Source organism: Aphis gossypii, chromosome 2, assembly GCF_020184175.1.
Source record: "Aphis gossypii isolate Hap1 chromosome 2, ASM2018417v2, whole genome shotgun sequence".
Lineage (NCBI taxonomy): Eukaryota > Metazoa > Arthropoda > Insecta > Hemiptera > Aphididae > Aphis > Aphis gossypii.
The window spans coordinates 57,737,439-57,763,965 of NC_065531.1; the positions used below are offsets into that span (position 1 = coordinate 57,737,439).

General features: G+C 23.7%; 1 protein-coding gene and 1 long non-coding RNA gene across 2 annotated transcripts in view; both read right to left on the bottom strand.

Annotated features, from left to right (window-relative positions):
* The window catches only part of LOC114125075 (zwei Ig domain protein zig-8-like), a 242,055-nt gene that overhangs the window by 77,346 nt on the left and 138,182 nt on the right, over positions 1-26,527 (bottom strand). The gene's annotated exons all lie outside the window — the stretch shown is intronic.
* On the bottom strand, positions 14,523-15,403 carry LOC126549622 (uncharacterized). Its single transcript, XR_007603723.1, has 3 exons — positions 15,234-15,403; positions 14,766-14,985; positions 14,523-14,690 (listed from the first exon to the last, which is right to left on the bottom strand). It is a non-coding gene; the product is annotated as an uncharacterized LOC126549622 (long non-coding RNA).

The following is a 26,527-nucleotide window of genomic DNA, read 5'->3' on the forward strand; positions in this document are numbered from 1 at the left end:
ATGTGGACAATTTGATAATGAAGTAGGTATTTAATGAGAAACTTATTGAAGTTATTTAAATAACGTTATTTATGACAATTTAACTATGGTCTAATAGTATAATACAATCTGTTTATATGGCATACGCAAATAATTAATTAGTTTTATCATTAAATGTGATTTAAGTTCTACACATAATTACTTGAATAGATGTTAGATATCATGTCTTAATTATATCAAAGTTGTACGATATTCAATACCAAATAGTTTTAATCATTTTCAACACCATATACCTAATTTATACTAATACTTTAGTAAAATAAGGTCAGGAATTGATGAGTTTCAAAGTATAAGTTAACAATACCATTTGATATTAAATCGATTAAGACTTAGAAAAAAAATGTATTTAATTTAAAAAATTGTTATGTATTTAAAAAAAAAATTATAATACATTATAACTCAACTACAAGAGAGTTAAACGAGACGAATAAACAATATATTTTTTCTTATCTGTATATTATCCATTTTGGGTTTTTAATTATTATAATCATATATATTTTTGAACAAGTTAAGTTTACTTATATTATTACGAGAAAATGTATTATTACAAATTTAGTTACTATACACTTTTTTTAACATGATAGTGTTTAAATGTATTATAGTTTATACGATTTATTTTAGTTTTTCCAATATAAAATATATAATAATTTTACTGTCAAAGATTAAATACTAAAATTGACCAAGCATTATTTTTTGTTAATCGAATAACAAAAAAAAAAAAAATGTTTTTTAAGCATCAGAAACTGCATTGTAATATATTAGTACCTATATTTAACATGGATATTTGTTATATTTATGATAGTATAAATACCAAATATAGAATTTTAATCAAGGTTTAAGGTCAAGCTAATGGTTTAAAATTGAAGGGTATGAATAAAGTAAATATCTACTTACATAAATTAAACTGTATAGTGTACAATCAAAAACGTTAGCAGCCTTTACAAAAGTTTCTCTCTATATTCCTAACTAACTCTGTGAATTGTGGTTGGACGACCTGGTTCGATACAACTAAACTTGTAAAATGGTTGTCCTTTTAGATAATTCTTGCTGTAGTAGATGAGAATAGTACAATTCAAGAACATTTTTAATTTTAAAACTTTAACATAAAAAATAATATGGAATAAGGTTCGTTAAGTACAGTTCACCCTGTTTGTAATAATAAAAAACTGAAGACAGTATATGAATGTTTTGTTACCTATTTTATAAACATATTAATAAACTGTATAATTTGGTTTAAGCTGAATTGTAATGTGTAATACAGGCCAATAGTCTGGTTATTGACATTTTATAATAATACTAATACAATTTTTGTGTGTAAATAAATAAGTAAATATTATATGAAAAAACAATTACACTCTTTTACTTATTAACTGATTAAATTTAACATTATATTGAAATATAAAACTAATTCTTTAGTTATAGTATATTTTAGTCGTATATTAAAAAAAAAAAAAAACGTTTGAAATAAAGAACAGTATAACAAAATAGTAAAAATATCAATATAAAAACGACTGAACAATTATTTATTCATGCTAAACTTGTATTAAAATTTTAATGAACATTTTATTGAGTTTTAGTATTAGTGATTTTGTATAATAATATTGTTCAATTTTTAAAAACGTCCATTTTTACTGCTTCTACTTTCCAATAATAACATTAATTTTATGGCGTGAATATATGTATTATAGATATGCGTTTATAAATAACATAAATATACATAATTCTGTACTATAGAGTATACATATTGCGAAGGTATTAGAATATTTCATTCTGAGGGTTTAGTCGTCGTCGCTTATAAACCGTCAACGGTAAATCTTGTCGTTGAATTATTTATGAGATCGATTTCAAATGCTAATGTCCAACAATGTGATGCCTCATTTGCTTGTAATATTGTCAAATAATCTCTTTAGCCATCCATGTGATACATTCGTGAGTAGGTACGCTAATCAGCAAAAAAGTTTTTAGATAGGTACCTACCTGTAGTAATTTAAAAAAAAATCTGCCTACACAGGTATTTATTGTGTATGAAATTAAAATCCTTTCAGACTAATTCTTATAGATTATCATATTTGATATATTTAACTATTTTATGTTCGTTTTAAAGATAATTATTTACTTTTATTTGATTTCATATAGCCTATAATGTTTTAAACCCCTTTAATATAATGTTAAAAAGTAAACACAATTTTAATTTTAATCGTTTGCTTATTGTTTTATGTTAAATTTATATAGTTAAATATTGATTTAAAATAATTTAGTGTTTGCAACAATCTTAATTAATTTTGGTATGTTATTAATAGTCATAATTTACATACATTTAATAATTGCTAATTTATTTTTTTATTTTTTTATTGAAGCAATTCTCTTAGTTTTTTTTTTTTTGCACATCATTTATTTTGTATACAAACATTTAAAAACACAACCATAAGCTAATCATATCAGTAGTAATTTGAATTGCATACTTAGAAAATATTATTCAATGATTTATTTTTTTTTGAGAAGTAACTCGGAAAATGTCTCAGTCTATAGAATAATTTCAAATGCAGGAACATAAATAAACCTAGAAAAGTTAACCCCAAAAGTATTCATACATAGTCAGAATACAAAACTACCTATAAGACGTCATTTTACACACAACACGAATATACAAGTTGTAATATCTTGATAAATGGTTTTCGGAATTGTATACACTTATTATACACATACAATTTACATAATATATTATTTATATTTATATGCACACATAAATCATAATATAGTAACTATTAAAATATCATGATGCTCCAGCCGCGCTGAATACACTTTATTACTTTAGTACAATTCTAGTTATAGATAAGTTAATCATAATCGTATTATAAATTAAGTTTATAAATAATACATTTCATAGAACATTTTAATTTACCATTCTCGATAGTAACCTATTAAGCTCGAAAAGAACTTTCGCGAATATTTTAAAAAATATCTTATTTTTTTTTTCTGAATTAAACTAATACAATATAACATAATAAATAAATATATTTAAATATTGATTATAAATATAAAAAAATAATAGATATTGTAAACAAAAAATGTAGTATCGTATTGATTCCCAATAATACGCAATAGTTAGTTCCAAAGTTAGATAAGAAAAGCAAATATGAGATTTAAAAGTTAAGAAAATTAATAACAGAGTTACGTCAAAAGTACTTTCAAAGTAATAACTTTAATGTTAATAGTTTCCTAAACTAAACTAAATCGATTCAATTTCCGATTATATGCATAGTTAATTAAAACCCTTGATAATAATTATTAATACCTTACCCTAGATTTATTATCTTGACTTCTAAGTCTATATTGTTATTCAGAAATCTATTAAATAGTAATATGTATATTAAAAATAAAACTATATTGTATATTTTTTATTAGATAAGTAGCTTAAATTATAGTTTATAAGCTAAATAGTAAAGTTTTATATTACCTATACAGTACAAAACCTCGAAGATAATTCAATATAATTTTCGCATAAATAATGTTATATTTTGTGCTTAAAATGATGCTCGTATAAGCATCCAGGGTAAACATTGCATATTGTGTCGTTTAAAATAGTAATTTCTTATACAAAAAGCACAATAATAGCTGCAATGCGTAAACTTAAGAAATAGTTAAAACTTAAAACACTGGAAATTGAAAAAGTTTCAGTGTTTGGGGTTTTTTTCGTCTGGAAACATTGCATTCATGTTTTAAGTACCTATCCCAAGAGCTTTTGGAGCGTTATCGTAAATAATTTAAAACATGTGAAATGTAATCTAGTGTGTACGATAATAAAATACAGATAGTTCATCGTGAGACCAATCTCAAAATTAACGTTTTGTTTAGCCGGATGAAATATTGCGATGGACAGTCAGACAGAGAGAGATTGTGGGGAGCGATGGAAATAGGCAGACTGAGGGTGGATAATAACGTTTGAACAAGAGTTCAAAAAGTTTCTAAAGTGGTATCTTATGCTCTGTTGTATATAATTTATTCGGAGTGAAGATATTTTTTGAATCGACATGAGTTATTACCTTTGGGTCGGATTTCTTTCGGTGAAAGGACGTGTTGGTCTTATGCTCTGAATAAGATACCTTCACATAAAGATAGTTGCATTTAAACCGGCACGGCGGCGGTGGCACTGGCGGCAATATAGTGAAATACCAACTTACGGTTTCGAGACCACATAAAATAACATAGCGGGGCGTCGACACGACGGGCACCCTCCACATCACTATCTACAAATCCTACCAAGCTTGGTTTTTATAAATGCGCGCGCACAGTCGTCGATAAATCTATTGGATAAAAATAAAAAAAAATTCCACCCGTCTAATCATAATATATACAGTTCCTGTCTACAACTGTTTAAGATCATTCATGGGATAATAGTTGTGTTCTCGGAAACGACTATACTATATAATATAATATTATTTTAGTATATTTTAGTCTTATATAAGTATTGCCAATTTTTTTTTTTTTATTATTTCCACTATTATTATTATATGCAGCATATAGCATGTTATTTCTGGTAAAATGCTGAGAGCATGATAATACTCTATGAAAAGCAAACGGCCGACTTAACTTATAAACAAAATCATTTTCAGGGATTTAAAACATTTTAAAAATAATTATATAGTTTAACGATTGATAAAATAAATAAATATATGCCGGGTAAGTTGATAAATATAAGCTTCTTACGAGTACAATAATAACATTTGTGAATTCGATATTATATTATAATATCAATATCTATACAGATATAATCTTATTTTCACGTAAAAAGATTTTTCATTCGATAGTCTAAAATAATATATTATAATTTTAGACGATTCGAAATATTTAAATAATTTTATATATTCAAATAATAATAAAGTATTTCGAATTCGTCACCATAAATTATATCTTAAAATCATTTGTTGAAGGCATATTTATTTTCCTGTAATTATTAATAACTAATGAGTTATAGTAATTAACTTGATGGTAAACTATTAACATATTTAAAAGTGAATAATCATTATGCAGTTACACTTAAGTAAATATAAGTAATTAAGTACCTGCAATATGAACAACATTTTATAAAACTTAAATATAATGGTGTAAATGTATAGATAAATCAATAAAAATCAAAGATATAATATTTACTTATTATAAAATAATAAATAAAGGTATTACATATATATATATATATATTATATATATTATATTTATATTGATAATATGTATATTTTTTTTGGGGGGGGGGGGGGGGTGGTTATATTACACGAAAACTTTATAATTTTATTTTGTACGATTAACATGAATTATTATCATGGTTGATAAATGGTACTAAGATTATTAATGTATAAAATTAATTGATTAGTGATTCTAAAAAAAAAAAAAATTAAAAAAAAATACATAATAGTTATATTTCATCAGAAATAATTTTAAATTAATTTAAATAATTATTAATAATTTAAAATTCGACATTGAAAAATATTTATGACAATGTGAAAATAAGAAACAAAATAAATATTAATTAGTATAATTTCAAACAAAGATAATAATTATCATTTATTTTAATATGATATATTATTATTTATGATTCAACAACTTATAAAATTAAAAAAAAAACGATGTAATGTAAAATTATTTTAATATTTAATTTCATCTCTTATTAACATTACACTTTCAATATTAACACTTATAAAAAAAAATGTATTTAATTTAAACACAATTCAATAATATAAAGTTGACAACACACATTTCATTTAAATGTAAAATAGGTAGTAAAGATTGTCTTAAATTTCACATTATTGAAAAACAATGTCGGACAATTTCCCCCCGACTGTTTTTAGCGTAGAAGGACATTTATCCCCCAATATATTTTAGATGCGGACATTTTCCACCATTTTTTTTAAGTTTATTATTTAAAAAGAAATTATTTTTTTTTTTATAAAATACTATTATTTTTTCATAAATATAATCAATTATACTATAATTACCTATTAAGGTAGATGTATATTTTTGATCAATTCAACTACTTGAAACAATGAAATAATAGTACTATCTTACTGCATTACTCGCTAGTAACATACAATTAATCTAAAATTGTATCTAAAACCCAATCAATTGCTGGGTTGTCAAAAACTATCTAAATTATTTGATTTAGACTATTAAGATAAGATTTTTCTACAATCTTATAACGTCATGAGCGAAGGTTTTGTACTTTTGTATAAAAAATGTTCAAAGCAGTTGTAGTCATTTGGTAGTGGTTTAGTGATTGTAACTCGTAATTCGTTAAGTGAAAAAGATTTAAAACTAAAATCGTTTTACGTTTTACTATAAAATTCTTATTATATTTATGAAAAAAAAATATATATATAATTTATAGTATAAAATTTATAAAGTTAATTATATCATAATTGATTATATTTATGAAAAATAAATTTTATATTATTAAAAAAAATAATAATTTCTTATTAAATAATAAATAATATTATATTATTAAATAATAAACTTAAAAAAATAAATGGGGGGAAAATGTTCACATTAGAAAATTTTTCGGGAGCAAAATGTTCTACTACGCCAAAAATAGTAGGGGGAAAATTATCCGGTTACCATTGAAAAGGTATCTTCTTTAGTTATTGGTGTTATTATTATTTTTTAGTTTCTATTTTTTCCTACAATAACTCTCCTAAAGATTAAGTTTAAATATTTGAAATGTTATGTTTGATATTGTTTTATATGTATAAATACACTTCTAAATTTTATTTTCCATATTATGAAAGAAGTATATGTGAAAAAAAAGCATTTAGTAGGTATTAAAAATAGATGCTTCCTATTTAGTTCATAATTTTTAAGTAATAAAAGTTTTACTTTTATATTTTACAAATTATGTATAGAAAAATATAAAATAATGTAATGCTATGTATGTACGAATAATGAATATTAATCATTATTATGAATTTACATAAAATGTATACAAAATTAAATAATTTACACTTTCACTTTTTAGAAAATTTTAATCGTATTGAAAGATTTAGGAGCGAAATGCTTTTAAGTATAAAAATATACACAATGGACGTATTAGGAATGATGTTTAAGCTAAAAATTTAGCAGAGAACATAATTATATTTTTGTTAAGATAAATTTTAAGATTCATTGGGTTATTAAAATACACCATTATATTACGTATTAACAGTACCTAACCTATATGATTTATTCGTTATATATGTTATATAATATTTTCATTTAGCAAGAAATCTTGATTTAATTTAATTCAGTTTTATAACACGATTAATTAGTACCTTCTATGGATAAAACCATTAAACAGTAAGTTTTGCGTGGGAAAATATATGGTTAACTTTAAGATAATGAATAGCGAGTAGGTGCAGGTCGTTAAAATGGCTCCCGTCTTGATAATTATGTAGTTTCAAGGTATATAACGGGTTGTGTCAATAAATTAATGACTTAAAAATACTGATGTATAGTTTTATTTTTACAAATTATTGCAACAATTTACAATAAATTAATATTGTATCTAATAAATTAAAATTATAAATAGTTAATTTATAACAAGATATATTTTTGAAAATATAGTGAAATTTTTGAATAGCGGATAATGCCTGTCAACAAATTTCCATCCACTATTCATAGGGTGTAACATTTTGAAATTTATAAAGGATAAAAGTGTAATTAAATTATTTAATGTTTTATTTTTATAATAATTTTAATATTTGAATAATATAATATGCATATATAATTAAATAAATGTAAACAAATAAAAAAAAAAGAAATGCGTATTATATAAATAAATACAATTCCATTTGGTGGGAAAAATCGGTTATTGAACAAGTTCTTTATTATTATACTAGTTTAAGTGTGTTTTTAAATTGAGATGAAAATAAGTGTTATGCGTTCGTTATTTAGAGGTTTTTACATTAAAAAGTAGTAAAAATGTCCCCATTCTCAGAATAACATCTGCTTTTAGGTGTCTGTTAGGAGAGTTTTCACTGTATTATAATACACAATGAATTAAGTATATACATTTTGAAAATGTACTTTTAAAAGTGATTTTTGAGATTTATTTTATTATTCTGCATTATTTGTTGACATTATACTTAAATTCAAAATATATAAGAATCTATAAAATCTTTAATTTATCATTGTAAACCGCATATTTTTTTTTTATTTTTATGTTTGATGTTTGTCCCTAAAAGTAGCATGTAAAAAAATCTTATTTTTAGCTGTGCATGGTAAAATCGATTTAAAAGCAAATAAGATGCCCTCATTTTTAGCACATTTTTTGGTCAAAATATTTATTTTATTTTTTAAATTTTTAAAAATGTTATCATTATAAAGTTTACATTTTGAAACATGTATAAAATATTTTACATATTGAATAATCATTTTACATTAACCCTATACTGATTTATGGGATTTAATTAATATCAAAGCTGTTTAGAACAAATTATTTCACTTATTACAAAATCAATAATCAATATTATATACTTCGCCTTTTTTTTTTTTTATCAAAATTAAATAAAAATAAAAACAATTTAAAATTTGAAGATAATGGAATACTCAAATATAAATTATTTGTCAAATACATAAATTTTTAAGCTTATTAAGATAAAATTTAAAAAAAAAATGAACAAATATTTCATATAATATAAGTTCCTATTTTTACCATGTTAAAGCAAATTTCGTGTAAAGTTGAAATACAATAGAGTTCAAATTGAGAATGTATATTGATGGGGTGTAAAAAAAAGTATTGGAGCCAAAAGTTTTTTCGCGCCTCATCAATTTCCGCTCTCAATTTAAACTCTTATTCCATACAACTTTGTAAAAAGATTTTTCAAAGCAGTGGCTATAACAAAATATCTAATTTATTCGAAGAGATTTTAAATTTTTTATTATTAATATATATTTTTATAAATATTTTCATTGTTGAGTTTGTTATGAATACTAACCAATACGTTTTTTTTTTTTTTTGAAGCGATGGTAAATGCGGTTGATAACACACAAACCTGTCGCTCATTTGAAACAAATTAGGTCACAAAATCCGTTACATTATAGAGATCCGTTGTTGTAGCCACATTTTTATTTTTGAATTTCAATCTAAAATATTACAAATTACGTACTTCTATTTGTGGTGACAAATATATACAAGTCATGCACGCATGTAATTATACCATATGGGGGTAGAAGTTAAACAAAGTTTAAATTATTGCTAATTAGTAGTTAGTAATTAGTATAACCACTATCCAATATAAATATTCATGAATAATTTTTCGAAATTATTTGTAGTATGTTTGACATTGTGCTTTATTGACATAATGTCGTTTTCTCTTTTCCAGTTGATATACTACATAGGTTTTACAATTAAAACCAAACAACTTTTTTTAATAATTAAGTTCATTTTAGTTTGAAATGTTTAAATGCAATCCAGAAAAATATTGTCTTCTTTAATAAGAGCAACTATACGAAAATGTACATTTAATTATTTTTAAAAATAAGATAAATATTTTTTTGTCTGTTGTATATTAAACCAACTAAATCCCCGATTTCTCGTTCGTTAAAACTTTTGGTAACAGTCGAAATTATACATGTTTAATATGTATACATTATAATTCGTATATTCTAGGGATTATAAGAGGGTAACTTTTCAAACCGAAAGTTGTCTGTAATCGTACCCAAACATTTTGTTTACTTCTGTTAAAAATCCAGTACACCGTTAACACAATTGAATTTCTAGTGTACTAGTGGCAAAAAAGAAAACCTCATTTTCTGCACGAAGCGTGAACAGTCACACACCAGCAGTGGCAGATAGGTAGTCTAACTGCGTAAGTACATTATTTTATTATGTTTTTAATGGGAACTGGAAAAATGGAAAACCGTGTAAAAGGCATGCAGTATATATATATATATGTGATGGTGATGCAAGCCTGCGTCATAAATACCTGAAAGTAAAAATATTTAGAATTAGTAGTAATGGTATTATAGGTGGTCAATTCTCTGGAACATAATGTGTTGGAAATTTCCGGGAATATAACGAATATAACTATTCCTAAAGTAATAATTACATTGAATAATGAATTAACAAAACATTTGTGTGAACTTGACTTTTTGATTTTTTTTTTATATTTTTCTCATTTTCTAAAAACTACGTATATAACTGTAATATTACAGTCGTATAGGTGAATATAGGTTCTGGTAATAAAGTTAGACTTGTGCATGAAATACATAAATCAATAGCCGTGAATAACTGTAATAATAAAAAGTAATAACTGAAAAAAATGTCATTTTTTGTACATTTATGGATATTTCTTTCCGGGAATTTTAGTTTCAGCCTACTTAAACGGTGGTACGTAGTCGTACGAATATATTATGCACCCTGAGAGTAAGAATAAGCGAATTGCGTGTGATGTATCGATTCGTGTATATATACCTACGTGTACATAATATAATATATCTGTTGTGTGGAATTAAATTTTTCGTCCGAACCGACGTGGACCGACTACTTTTCGACGGTGTGTCGGCTGTGGTATATTATTTAGTGATGTGTGAGCGAGAGATTGAAATCGAGGAGAGAAAGAGAAAGACAGACAGTATATTATGCGAAATACTGGCGGTGAACCATTTTTGCGGTGTGGGGTAAGGGTGGATGGAGAGTGTAGTACCTACTATACTATGACTATACTTAGCCGAAGAAAAACGGTTAACCGACATTGTTCAAATGCGCGTCCAATATTGGGTTTCGCCGAGAGCAAAAACATTTGATTGCCACTCTCGTAGACAAAGATAGATTGTGGGGGAGATAGAGTGAGAGAGAAACGATACGAGTTTCCTCCCCCGACCATATCTTTTCTTTCCGTCGCCACCACGCCCCTCTCAAGGCACGTATAGTCTCTTCGCCCACGCATCAAATAACGCATACAACAACAAACGACAACAATAACTGTATTTGTGTCATCGTAGGTCCGTCTTCCATCGACGTGTGCTTGAAACCCATCGTATATATGGCTTTGGATGACGTGTGTGTCTTATATGTAACCATGACGGTGTATGCGATTCTCCTTTATCTAATATATTTATTATATTTATTCGAGAGAAGGATTTCCCTCTCACTGGCTTTCTGTCCCTAGTTCTTCGTATCGTTTTGTATGATCAGATCTTTATTTCCAAGAAATCACTACGGGCTAAATAAATCACTACTACATACTATCGTATATCCGACGTGTAGTAGCGAGCAATATGCTAAAAGAAATATTGTGTCGTGTATGTACCTCTGCACTCGCTTTACATTATTCCTTTTTTAAATCATTTGATATATACATATTTTTTTTCATATAATAAACTTAGGTATCCAATTACACAACTATTCATTTTCAAGCAATTCGAGATAATAACATCTATACTTGTAATAATATTTAGTCATATACATATTGAACCACCGCCCATGTGTCATCTCATGCGTACATTTTTAATGTACAGTGCCGTGTAAAGTAATTATAATAAATGCGGATCTAGCGCAATTAGCCACTCTAAACAAAATTAAAAATGTTTCTACTACTTTGGAATTCGTATTATTCGATTTAAATGATTTGATATAAAATGTATAATAAAATAACTACACATCTTCATAATATTATAATATTATTGCTGCTGCAGTAAACTGTGTTCGGGCAATTTACGTTCACAGCTTTCTCCACTTGAATTATTCTTTCGGTAATGTGTAAGACTAGAAACGTATGATAAATAAATAAATAGGCGATAAAAAATTCCGTATAATATTATTGTGGTCCTGATTTGTGTTTTTCAGTAGACGGTGCTAAAGCAATAAACGCTAAACCGTTTTTGTCCCATAACTTCTTTTCTACAGTCGACTAGATTTATGTCAGATATATTTTTCCCAAAGTACCAACGAACCTTACTATACTGTTTTTAAAGATTGGATAGCTTTGATATTACTGAACCATTTTTAAATGAGGTTTGATTGTCTATTGACAATACTGATATGGATACTCCAAAACCATTGAATTTCTATAAACAACGTTACCTAAAATAAATATATATTGACATTTTTAAATCTTATTAATTTTATTATTTTACTTATTATTTTTATTTTGACTTGTTTAAAATATATTTCTTTTTAGACATTTTTGTATTTTTTTTCTATTTAAAAATCATGGTTCTATCTGAATCCATGTGAATTGTACGTATAAATCAATCATCAATAAATTAAATATTGCACAACATAACAATATCATACCAAAATTATTATCCTTTAAATTTCAAACTGTTTTGGATTACTGAATGTAATATATAATATATATTTAGAAATATAACAATCGATAACAACTGAGTAATAAAAACAAGAATATTTCTGAATCATTTCATAAAATTTCAGGAGTTATACTTAAATAGTATAATATTACACTGTTAGTTTTATAATTAATATTGTGCAAGACGTGTCTAAATTAATTTTAAAAAAATTGAAATTATTATAATTTCCGTTTTTAGTGTAATTTTTCTCAATTCAAAAAACTATTATATAGTAATAAATAACTAATAACTTATTATTTATTATAACTTAATAAAGTTAAAAATGTGTGCTTATAAGTACTTAAATAGTAAAATATTAGAAACTTAAGTTTTAAAATAAATAATACAATACAAAAAAAAAAAAAAATACATTTCAATCTTATTATAAAATTGAAACTTATTTTTGGTTAGCGATTTTTTTTAATTTTGAGAAATACTTACTCGTACACCACTTTAATCGAATTGGCTTATCCTCAAGAATATCGAATAATCGAATCTTGTGAATAATAAATAAAAAAAAAAACATGTATAAAAGAAAGTGGTCGTTAAACAAGTGGCTAGAATTTACTGTGTATTTCGAATAAGACGAAAGTCATAGAAAGTTAATGGGATTTCCTTTAAGATGGACGTTTTAGAAAACAGAGTAAAAGATTACTGACGAAGGGTAAGACAGTGACTTTCTTCGAAACGGAAAAGGTGCGAATGCCCCTGGGAATGAACCGAGAGAATTCTTATCCATATTTCTTTTAAGAAATAATTGAGAATTCAAAACCTGGCGCACTGGAACACTATATTGACTAACAGTGATTTTTCTCCATCTCTATATAATACTCCTTCAATTGAATAGTGTATTTTCATTTAACACTACTGCTAAGTTCACCACGTTGTTATTTCATGAGTTATGTTATATAAATATAATATGCAATTTATTATTTCTATTAAAATCAATCATATTATGCATTGATACATTTGTTTTAGTACCTATTGATTTTCATCATAACATGAATATATTATCCATACAACATAGTATTACATTGATTTTGTTTATGGATTAATAATATTATATTAAACAAAACAATTTATAAATGTTACACATTCAATGATAAAATTTAAAAAAGTAAATAAATACATGTAATAATACAAGTTCATTATATAATATTTATTTAATTTGTGATGTAAAACCGAATTAGTATTTAAAATAACTATATATTATGAATGAATTGCTTTTTTATATTTTAATTTAATTTGACATTTTAAAAATGTTTACAACATTGAAATTGTATTTATTTTTATCTACTATTAAATCTATTTAATTGAACAATATATAAAAATATATTGTTCCCAGCAATTATTTAAAGGCTTTTACAGTAAAATAATTTATACTTTTATCAAAATATAATGTATTGCTTTTTTTTAGTTACCAATAAATTAGATTCAATTCTGAAACTACCTATTTAGAAATAATTGTACATTAAATGTATACAGTCATGCAAAGGCTTTTTATTTTATATTTTCGATCGAAATGATAATTAAAAAAATTGAATTTTCTGAATTGACAATCAATGAAATCTAACAATAATAATAAAAAAATAATCTGATACATACTATGAAATAAAAAGTTTAATATTGAACAATAGGGATGAAATTATTCAACTTTGTTCAGTATTATTCAAAAATGTTTAATATAATCACATACAATTTGGAATCCAGACCACATAAAAATATATTTTATATCAAAAGCTATCGTCATAAATTGAATATTACCGTTACCTATGTACCTATAAGCTTAAATTATATTTATCAAACTTTAAATATATAATTTATTTAAAAAAAATATATATATATATATATGATATTTAATTCTAAACACGATAATACTGCTGTATTATAATAATATAATATTTTCATGACTAAATCTAAATTAATATATTATACATTTTTTATTAAATAAATAATTATTAATCTTCTATTTATTAAAATTCATGTACCTAAATCAATTGTTTTTTTTATGTGATGTTCACAAAAAATATTAACAAGTAAACATTTTTTATTCATTTTTTTATCGATTAATGATTTTGATATCCAAATTTATGTAAATATAATATAAAATATTACAAACATAATGATATTATATTAATATGTAAATTATATTGTTTTGAAAATGCTTTTATTTGTTTTGTATACAAATATATTATTTTTATTTCTTCAAACTTAATTAACATTTATGGAATCTTGGACATAACGACTTTGGTTTTATTACAATATATGTAAACGTACTCTCGACATATAATTTAGTGCACTATTATCCCATTGGTAGATTTTATGAACATCTAAATCTGTATACGTAAAACAAATGTAGAAGTTATTTAAAATTCTTGTACATTTTAGGGCAAGCAATAAAATATGTATACCATTTCGGTGTTATTTGTGAATACAACAAATTCTGACATTTCTGATGTATATGGTCTTAAATTAAGCTGTTGTTACAAGATTTCGCTCTTAAGAATCCTTTATTTTTTTCACTCAACGGTACACAGTTTTTCGTATATTTAAGTACTATGGTTGTTTTAAGATTAGTGCAAAAACAGCACCAACCACTTAACCCAACTCATAAAAACCTTATTCATTCGTCTGAAAGCGATAGTTATTTGATTATAATATAGTGTTACCTACATTATTATGTAACTTATCTACTTGTAATATAGTATAATATATTTACTAACATATTATTATGTTAGGTGTACCTTATGGCTACAATAATTATTGTTTGAATTGAATAAAAAAGTACAAGTAAACTTACTATAATTTTTATAAGCTAAAAAAAAAAACTATTGTACAATATATACCAATTATAGTTCAACAAATATTATTGAGATTACATTTTAGATTCAAAGTGAAGCGATGAATATAATGGTAAAAGTGTTTTTATTTTCGTGTTTTTAATATTAATAGTTCGATTGAAACACAGTTTGATTTGTAGTTGGTCAACTTGCTAAGTAGTATATATTGATGCTTTATATTTTATTATATTTTAATAGATTTTTTTTTTTTTGACAACCTGAAAGTTTAAATGATCTCGTTATTTAATGAACAAACATTTATACATCGAATTTGTATTAATTATATTAATATTAGAAACTAATTGTTAAAATAACTGATCTTAAAAAGTTTGAATTATATAAATAACGTGTGCAATTTATTTATTCAATCAGAGAACAATGGAATAAAAAAAGTAATATATTTTTTAAGTAATCAAGTTTAATATAATTAACATTTAAGTTTAAGTTTCAAAATATTAGATTTTATTCATACAGCGTGTAAATATTATAAGTTAACTTTCATGATTCAAAATCAGTTATATAAATTAACATAAAAATAAATAACAGATGATTTAAAAATATGTTCTTTCATAAAAAAAAAAATCATGTATAAGTATATAATATTTATAAAGTATACCTGACCATAAGATGAATGTAAAATATGTATAATTTATAATGTATAAATAAATAATTTAAAGTTCTTCCACTAGAAGAATTATTCATTCTGTAAATTGTTTTATTATTATTATTATTTTTTAACACAACATGTCATCATCACTTTCATTTATTGTTTTATACAGTCCCAAAAACTAAAGTTATATATCTTGGAATTTTTTTTGTTTTAGTCTACAGCTTTTGCTCTTATCCTGGTAAATTATTTTTTTTGGATTGCATTAAACAAAAAAATGATAACAGTAAAATAGTTTATGTTTTTATTTATTGATATGTTTGTACTTATTTTTAAAGCATTAATTTTTTTTTAGATTTTGAGTAGGATGATGTTTGTATTGACTTTATAATGGTGTATTTATTTCTGCTTGTTTGTCATTATCACCTACATTGTAAAGAACTAAAAAATCTTCTGTCTTAAATTATTTGAAGATGGTTTATGATAGGAAATTGGTTTAATTGGTACAATGTCAATGTGTAACAAGAGTGCCCAGTATTTTTCAAAATATTCAAAATACAAATAATAATAATAAAAAAAAATAAAACAGTTTTTGACAAATTAAATACATTAGATTATCTCATCATCCATTCATTGATTTGTAATATACAAAACATAACATTTTCGAACAATTTATCTGATAATATTCAATTAAATTAATCAAGAACTATTTTATCTTAAATATAATAAATAAATTTATGACCTATTAATTAAAAAGCAACATCTGTGATAGAAATGTTAGGATTGATTTCAACTGTGATCTTATGGTTGTTTGTTTGGTACTATTAGTGGGTTTAATATCGAAATTACTGAAATCGGCTATTGAGCTAAGTATTTTTATCTAAATTGAAACATATATTATTTTTGTCTAGAAATATTTTAAACATATGATAAGTTATGAATAGAAATTAAATTAACCAAAAAAATTACAGTTATATCTCTTCTTTTTTACGTAATATATTTTCTTTAGGTTGATGGATTTTTCCATCTTAGTGATACTTATTACTAGTTAATAACTCACAATTTTAATATTATATATTCATTCCATTGTTAGTTGATTACCATAATTTGCAGTGCAATTTAACACGGTCTAGAGGTCGATGTACAAAATTTTAGTTTATATTATTCGTAGCATTGAGAAATGTAGTGTTATTAGTAGTGTTATTACGTTTTGAGATCTTACTCGCCTTTATATTTTAATTTCAATATTTTTTAAACAGTCAAAACAATAATCTCTTCTAAAGTTTTAGAACAACTGAGAATTTCTAAATAATTTTTCAATTTATATATTTTACACAACGTCTGTATTATATTTATATAATCACCGTGTAGTGATATTTTTAAAAATATGCATATTTTATATAATCCTTAACTCGAACAACTAGTGATTCTTACAGATTAAGTTTCCAATATAGTTTTTAAGCTATTATACATAGTTCACATCTTGTAATAATTAACTAGGTCAATATTGTAAAGACGTATTTTCTCAAGATAGTACCTCCATAAACCGAATTAATTTAAATTAAATCAAATTTAAATATGATGTTGGACTTAAAACTTTGTACAATACTGTTCTATGATACGTAGGTAATTGTAAGTTTTTTTGTAATGCTGTGTTTTACCTTTTATATATACATTTATTGCTAGTGTCCTTTGTGTTGTATTATTTTTAAATTAATACATATTAAACGTGTGTTTTTAAAATTATGATTGGTTGAAAAATACCTTTAAAAAAATTTCACGAGAAAACGAGTTGTTTCATTTTTATAACTTGTATGCTACTTATTTTTATTTAAGGTTATTGTTACTATGGTAAAGTGGTAGGTAGGTATTATATTGATATTATTATAGTTATGATTTCACTCACATACTTCTCATGACTGAATTGTAATTATATTTCATGTTTATATGCATGTATACAATGACTATATAATGTACAATATACCTGGTTTGTACTTAAGTATAGATCAAACGAATCTTCTGTACCTAATAAGGTCACTAAATATTTGAAAATTGATTGAACTTCACTCGTGTGTTCTATACATTCAGTTATTCGTGTATAAACACAATATTAAACATTATGACGTATAGCATTGATTCATATTAGACTTCATAATATTCTCCAAAGATGATATTAAGCAATATAATATTATGTTTAAGCATTACCATCATTAGGTAAATATTATTATCCGTACGTATTCCTATATCTTTTGACGTTATATTCTCACAACATATTTTTGCATGCATAAAATAACTATTTAAATCAAAATGTAATACTAATAATCGTTGTTGTTTACTATAACAAAAATAAGAATAAATATTGAAGAAAAAAATTATCCCACAATTGTCCCTAAAATTAGAATATTTACCATAGTGACAGTATAAAGTACGAGTAGTAAATGGGGGTTAACATGATTTTTTTCAGCTCTGTTTGTACATCATTTATAATAATTATTATAAATCTCTGTATATATATTATAATATATAAAAACTACTTGATGTATATTGGATGGTTTTTTAAATGAATATAGTTTTATTTGAACGTTCTTATATTATATTAAAAATTGTAGTTTTTTAAATAAACTTATAGAACTTGCAAAATATGTAAAAATTACCCACATAATTAAATAAAAATTGACTAATTTCAGTCATATTGTATACAGTGCATTTTTAATATTATTATTATAAAATAAAAAAGTACTAATAAAGTAGATATTCATTAAATTAAAATAAAACAAAGATGAGCTTGTGCATTGTGTATATTTTGTGTTTCATGTAACTAACAGAGGTTATAATATTATTTTGATTTTGTAATAGAAGTGTTAGTTAAATATAATCTGTAGCCGTTAAAAAAGGAACTATAGTTTATTTACTTTAACTAAGTTAATTTTATTAAAAACTGAATAGTGTTGAATATTGCATAATACTCATTCTCTATCTTTTGTTACCATTTTAGAAGGCAGAAATTTTAAGAAATGGCCGTCGCATCCGGCCAAACAATAATAACCACAGAACAATGGTTAAAATACCCGAATCAAGCCAACTCAGTAAACTGATCGGGTAAATCCTCTCGGTAATGGATTAGGTCTATACATCATCTGTATTGTTGCCAGTATAGTTATTGTTGTTTGCCAGACATAAAATAATGTTCATCAGACGTATATACTCGATAATAAAGCGATTAGGCATTTTGTATTACAAAAGTAGCTTGTAACCTACACCTTAAGTGTTTGGTTAAGCATAACATGAGAAAGAATCAGATAGATGGAGAACGGAGACAATTAGAGTAGATTTACAATTTCTGTCCAAAAGGTGTAAAATATAACACTTATAACTAGTAAGCCTCGGGGTACCTTTGAGCGGTTTTTCCACGAAATAAACATTAAAACCGATTCAAACACTCGCACAAGTGTAATTTATTTATAGTGTTTGGCGTTTGGGCTTTGCAGGTTGTAGAGAGTCACATTTCTTGTCAAACTTTTACGACCAATGTAATTTATTTAAGATTCGTTGATTTTAAAATGAATCCAATATACATTTATTAATATACTATATGTTTGTAAACCTATCCCGTATTTTTGGATCTAAAAAAAAATACATGAATTTATATAACTGAATAATTTATTATTATTTTATTCCCCTACTCACCTATCTACTTTGTAGTTTATAAAATAGTATTTATTTTTTTCAAATTATCAAGATATATTAAGTAAAATTAATTATAGTGCTGTAGGTTAAATAAAGTTATAGAACACGGAAATATAAATTATATATCATAAATAGTTTCACTTTTCGTGAAATCGTAAATATATTATTTTTTATTTATTTATCAAATAAATTTATTTTTCAACAAGTTTTACAATGATGATATTTTTATTTTTTTCATAATAATTATTATAATTAATACTTATATAGAATTAATTTTAAATATAGAAATATAAGTTTTCAGGAATAGTAATATTATTGTTTCTTAACATTATTTTTTTATGAATTATTATTGAATTATAATGATATCATCTATTATTTTTTTAATACAATACTTGATAATTAAATTAATTAATTTATACATATTGAAATTGGATACACAATTGTTCTCTTTATTTAAATAATTTTTTTTATTATTACTTAAAACATTTTTTTGTTTTTTGAGTTTATCTATTATATTTTTGTGTTTTAAATTATATATTTGTAAGATTAATAATACATTTTTTCAATATTTATTTAATATAATGTAAATTAATATTTTACTCAAAGAAATGAATAATTTTTTTTTTGTTCTCGATTCTTCAGATTCCAGTCATTCATATTAATATATGAATTATATGCCAAGACCCTGTTGCCTATCATCACTATAGTTTCGATAAAATCATATTTGCTCTCGGAAATTCACATATTAGCAAGGCTGGTAGTTTCTAGGGTTTCCACATTTTCAACATTCTTGTTATACTAATGACCACCCGTTTTTGAACCACGAGATTGCACAATATGTCATTGTGTACCCTTCTATGTCATCCATATGCTCTTTTATAACAATTCCATGGCTATTGATGATGTGTCGCTACGCTTAATGAATTCTAAATTGGTCGTTTAAAAGTTTTTGACTTTATTCTAAGTTTGGAGTTCCGGTAGACATACTGGATATATGTAGGTATAGATCTACCGTTGCCCAGTTAGGAGAGCGGTTGTCGGTGGGTAGATGGTATTTGGATGGATGTAAGTGTCACAAGTGTTATTGATTGCACGTGTCATTTAGGACCACTGTCGCTGAGTTTGCAAAATTGTATCAGTTGCTAAACGTTTCCAGTTAATACCAATGAAAAAGATCCAACCACAAGATAGAATCCATCTCGATACTTGTTGTCACCGTTCAAGCGGTTTCTTTGATGATCCTTCTCATTCAACCAAGCGCCGAAATCCAGAAGTAATTGCTATTGGGGTGAAATGTCAAACGTTGAAAAATGTCACGCAAAATCGTTTTTCAGAATCTCAAGTATACTAGACATTAGACAGTATATTGATTGTTATTTTATTTAACGTCATCGAGTGTCTGAATATTGAACAATCTATAGTGTAAACACACACATACAATATACATACACGCGCACGTTAACGTTTTGACTTTATTGATACTTAAAATTGTAATTTTATAGTATGATGCTTTTAAAATAATATTATTATTTTGACACTATGCAACTGTAGCTATAATTTCCCATCGTTTATTTTTATTAATTTAGATTTTATTTCTTTATTTAGAAAATATAAAATAACAATATTTCGTTTTTTCATAGATTATGATGTATTTAAAATTAACTACAATTAATTCAAAATATATTTTTTTAAGAAAATAAATTGATACTTAAATGCTTCAATATCGAATAATCTTAATATACATCGAGAGATAACTCTATTGTTTAATATACAGATAAGTTAAAACAAATATCAGTTTCTATTATGTATTATATTTTATAAATTTATAGCATTTATAAAATTCAAAAGATTTGAGTTATAAAATATGTTAAGAAATATACTTTAAATCATTTATAGTAAGTAAAGTTCGGTAATGATTAATTTTTATTATTTAATTCAAATCATTAGCTAATTTTTATAAATACTTACATAATATAACCAAAAAATATAGGTGTAATAATTCATTATATAAAACATAATTTGAATTTACGTCTTAATGAATGCTTATCCATTTTTGTCATGCTGCTTTTGCTTAATTTTCATTACATCATTTTTTTTTTCAAGTTATAATTTCACTTTATAATTGGTAAGAATAAAAACACCATCCTTATCATAGTTTTAAGATTTTTAACACAAATATCTGTTAAATACACAATATTGGATTATCAAGTTAATGTTCAAGCTTTGAAGTACTATGTTTTTCTTTATAGTTTTGTGTTTAAAGTTGTGTTAAATATAATATTAAAAAGAAAAAATTAATTCAATTTTTTAATGGAATTTAAAAACGATATTCTTAAGTGATATAATGTATAATTTTTGTCGAGAAGAATCCTTTTAAAATGATTCTCTAGTTTAATTTTGTTCGGGTATATATTTTATAGTATAAAATAGAGAAAAAAAGCATTATAAATAAGTAAAACAAATCACAATAGCCCTGTTTGGTTGATATTGTTTCACATTATATACGAACGTTAAATCACAATTTTGGAAACCGACCGTTTGGGTGATTTATCTTTGATCTAGTGCTATTGAAGAGATACAATACATGTCGCAATACAAACTTTCAGCCAAGTTGACTAAGACCCAAGTCTTCCGTTGTCAACATGATTACCCAACTTTCATATTGACGGCATTAAGGAAACTTCTACACTAACAGTTTCGTACATTTGCCAAATCATTATCATCTGGGAAGTCTTGATTTGGATAATATGTAAGAATATTGATGTTTAGTGTGTTAATATGTATACTTAATAGTATAGTACAAAGGTTAAAATCCACTATTTTTAACTTACGAGTAGTGCGCTACTATTAAAATTGTTCACTAATCAGTATTGTTTTTTGTATAAATAAAAAAAATGCTACAACAATTGCTTAAGTTTCAACTTTATATAGGTACTAGGAAATATTTTTGATTTACTAAAATTATTTTAACTATTATATTATATGCTAGTGACTTAAATCAAACTATTGGTAATATTTTTTACCAAGCAATTTATTGTTATACCTATAATATACAGAATTATTTTATCATAAACTGTATGTATTTTTGAAATGAACAGAAACATATTTATCTATATAATGTATGGATTGCAACTAAAGAAATTTTAAATTTTACTTTTTTTAATATAACAGATATGTTAAACTTTTATTACAATTTTTTTTTTTTTTAATATATAATATCCTATTAAAAAAATAAAAAAAATATATTATATTTTCACGAATCAAGAAAAAAAAACACTATTAAATTTAAAATTTAACTATTTAATAAGTAGTGTTATTCAACCAAATTATTTATTATGATATTTTGCAAACTTGTTCATATAATACATATAAATTGTATTAAACAGTTTTTAAAAAAAAACCATAACTGTATTATTCGATTACTACCCTGGTATTATCTGATATTTATAGTTCATAATATGTTTACTTTTATTTTAATTAATTATATATAGCTTAAAAAAATCCATAAGTATTGAACTAGAAATAATAACAACTGTTTTACGTATAGATTGATATATATATATATATATATATATATAATTTAGTATTTCACCGTATAAAAGCAGAATAGAAGGAAACGACAAAAGGTATAATATTGTTGGTATGTAAATGACATCATTATGCAACGTATGAGATCCTTTTCGTGTCTTTATGACCCTTTAAACTTCCATTTTCATTGCGGTCGTAATCACCATAATATTTTTATGAATTTAAAAATGTATAATATATTATACAAATATAATGTTGTTATTTTCACTTTGTTTTTAAATATAAACGAATAATTGATGTTCAATTTATTTGTATAAATATTTTTTCTTATAAATTATAAATTTGATCATACTTTCTTAAACGCTTACTAATTTAGTTATCATACATTATTCACATAATAAATCACAAAGAGATTTCTATTTATGTTTTTATTATATATTTTTTTAATATTTACAATATTGGACAAATTGTATTTTATTTTTAATTTCTATATCAATAAATTAAACTGACAACAATTATAGCGTGTATAATATTACACTGTAATATTATATACAATTAGTTAAACCATATTTTGACATCCTTTATTGTTACGTTATTTAACAGTACTAACTAAACGTACATAATCAAACAAATTTAAATGTATTCATTGCTCATGTTATAGTGTTATGTGTAATTTATGTGCAACGTATCATTTATCAAAAATCAAAAGTTTTAATTAAATAAGTGGTTTCTCCAAATTTAAATTCTTATCAAGCAACATATTAATTTAAATGTTATAGGTTTATTGAATTTAATAATTAATTATTACTAGCTTGGTAGCATCTAAATTAATTGTTTATTATGCACGATAGTTTTATTTTCGAAGTCGTGTAATAGCTTAAAAATAACTATACATTATTGAAAAAAATTCTATCATTTTGGAATTCATTAATAAAAACATTAAAAAATTCTCTTATTTTCATTTATTAGTAACATTTCATTAGAAGTTTTCAAGTTTTGAATGACAAAATACATAATATGTAATGTAAAATATATAATGAACAACTATATAAATCAATAATTGTTTTCTTTTCATATATCTCAGGATTAAGATAGGTATAAGTAAAAAAAACAGGTAGTAGGAAATGGAGATACACTGGTTTTATAAATGTTTTAAAATAAACATCTATAATATTTTACTATTTATATTCATGTTTTGACTTTTGAGCTATCACAAAAGTAATAAAATGAAATTAGTATTTATATTGAATTAGTTATGAATATGAAAAGTTAATATAAACATAACTTAAAAATACCATGATTATTAAATCACAATATATTAGTTTAAATGAAATTATTTGTATTGTTTTAAATTTATTAATTTTATAAAAAAAAATAGTGAATTATCGTGTTTATAACTTAAAAAAAGTTATAGTTAAGATAATTTTTGTATTTAATGCAATATAGTTAATGTATAGATAATAAATAACTATGTATTCAATAATTTTAAAATATTCATGATATGATCAATCGACAAGTACCTATAAACATACATTTACTTTATTTTAAATATATGCTTTATAATTCTCAATGTATTTTGCTATGTAATATATTCATATTTCAATAATTTAGTACAGTTCTTTAATATTATTTATATTTAATTTATTTAAAATGGTCGTTAGAGTAAGTTAAAAGTCCATGTCTTATTGTTCATTGTAGGGAAAATGCGGTAAAACTTTGTGACTGTAGTTTTTAGGTTGTTGAAATTTAAATGATAATTTAAGATTTAAATAGTTAACATTTTAAACAATGATTTACAAAGTATTAAACAGTTTTCTTTGTGTGTACTGACTAAAGTTAAAAAAAAAAGTTAAAAAGTTTTATTATAGTGAAAAAGGTTTATCGATAACAGTATAGTGCTTGCAATTAACATATTCATTATATTTGAATTTTTACTATTTTTAAAAATAAATATTATTTTAATTCATTATAAACATTTTTATTACCATTTATTTTTATTATTACTTATTCTAGTAGTATTAATAGACGTTTGATCACACAGATGCTCAAGAGTCTGGAAATTTTAAACATTTAAACCATTTAAACCATTGTAAACTTTTAAAAATTATAAATAAGTACATTAAAGTATTTATGAAAACTTATAGGGTTAATATAAAACTATACAATATTAAATAATTAATCTTAAATGTTTATTATAATATAAAATTCATTGGAATTCATTAAACAATCTTGGAATTAATTTAAAACTCAGCAGTAATTTTAAAGTCTATTATAATTTCTTTTTTGTATATTTTATTTATCTATTAAGCTCGGCTTATATATTTTTGATTTATTGATTATAAATTAATTACATTTATGTATTAAAAATATGTATATTTGTTTTGTCAACAGTTCTATGTAAAATATTTAACAAACTCAAAAATCTAAATTTAAAATATATATTTTTTTTTAGTGTAGGTAATTTAAAGGATTTTACTCTTCTGGCAAAACTATTCTGTTAACTACTAATCACTGTTAAACGTGTAACAATTTTTAAGAATTGTAAAATTTAAGCTGATTTACTACAAAATCATGAAGTGTTCTAACTTTTAATTGATTAAATTCGCCTACAATACAATCTGTCATTATTTGGTTTATTTTAAAATGACACTTTCTAGAAACTTTTCGTCTCTCAAATCTAAATGAAATCTGTGTCTTAATCAATCATATAAACTATGTGCTCAGAATATTCTCAAAAATCCCATTAATCACCAAAGAACATATAATATTTGGACTTGAATACTTGGATAAGTATAATATGAAGTGTTTTTGAATTAAAAACAGAACTATTAATTTTAAACAATCATATTTATATGTTTAATAATATATTACATTTAAAAAATTAAAAATTATGATTATCCTTTGATACGAAACAATATAAATGTTTATATTTAATACAATTGTCTATATTATACAATTTATTAAATAAGTTAAACAATTTACGAGTCTTATTGTACGTGATAAGTACTTATAAAGTACAAATTTAGATATGTATTTCTGTCTGTAAAAAAAAAAAATTGTATTGCTTATGTACACTAAAAAAAAAATATTTCTGTGATATTGTAATGAGTTATTTTTTAATGTTATTTACAAAAAAAATATATTCACCTACACTATTAATTAAAGTTAGTTATTAAGACGTAGTTAATAGAAATATAAAATAAATGAATATAATTTTCAACAATGCAACAGAATTATGAAAAAGTGTTTTATTTTTTTTTTATTATTATCTTATCTAATGGCATTTTCCACGGAAACTATGCTAATGATACAATTTGTGTCGATGAATTATTCATTTGCGAATATTATTGTTTACTATCCCACAAATATTTGAGTCAGAACTCGAAGTGATTGTGTATAATAAGTGTCCTCCGACCACAGTATACTCAATCTTCAAGATTTGATTAAAGTTTACGTTCAACCTCTGCAGTGCATACATACAATCACAACGCGTTATCTGTTCGACCTTAAG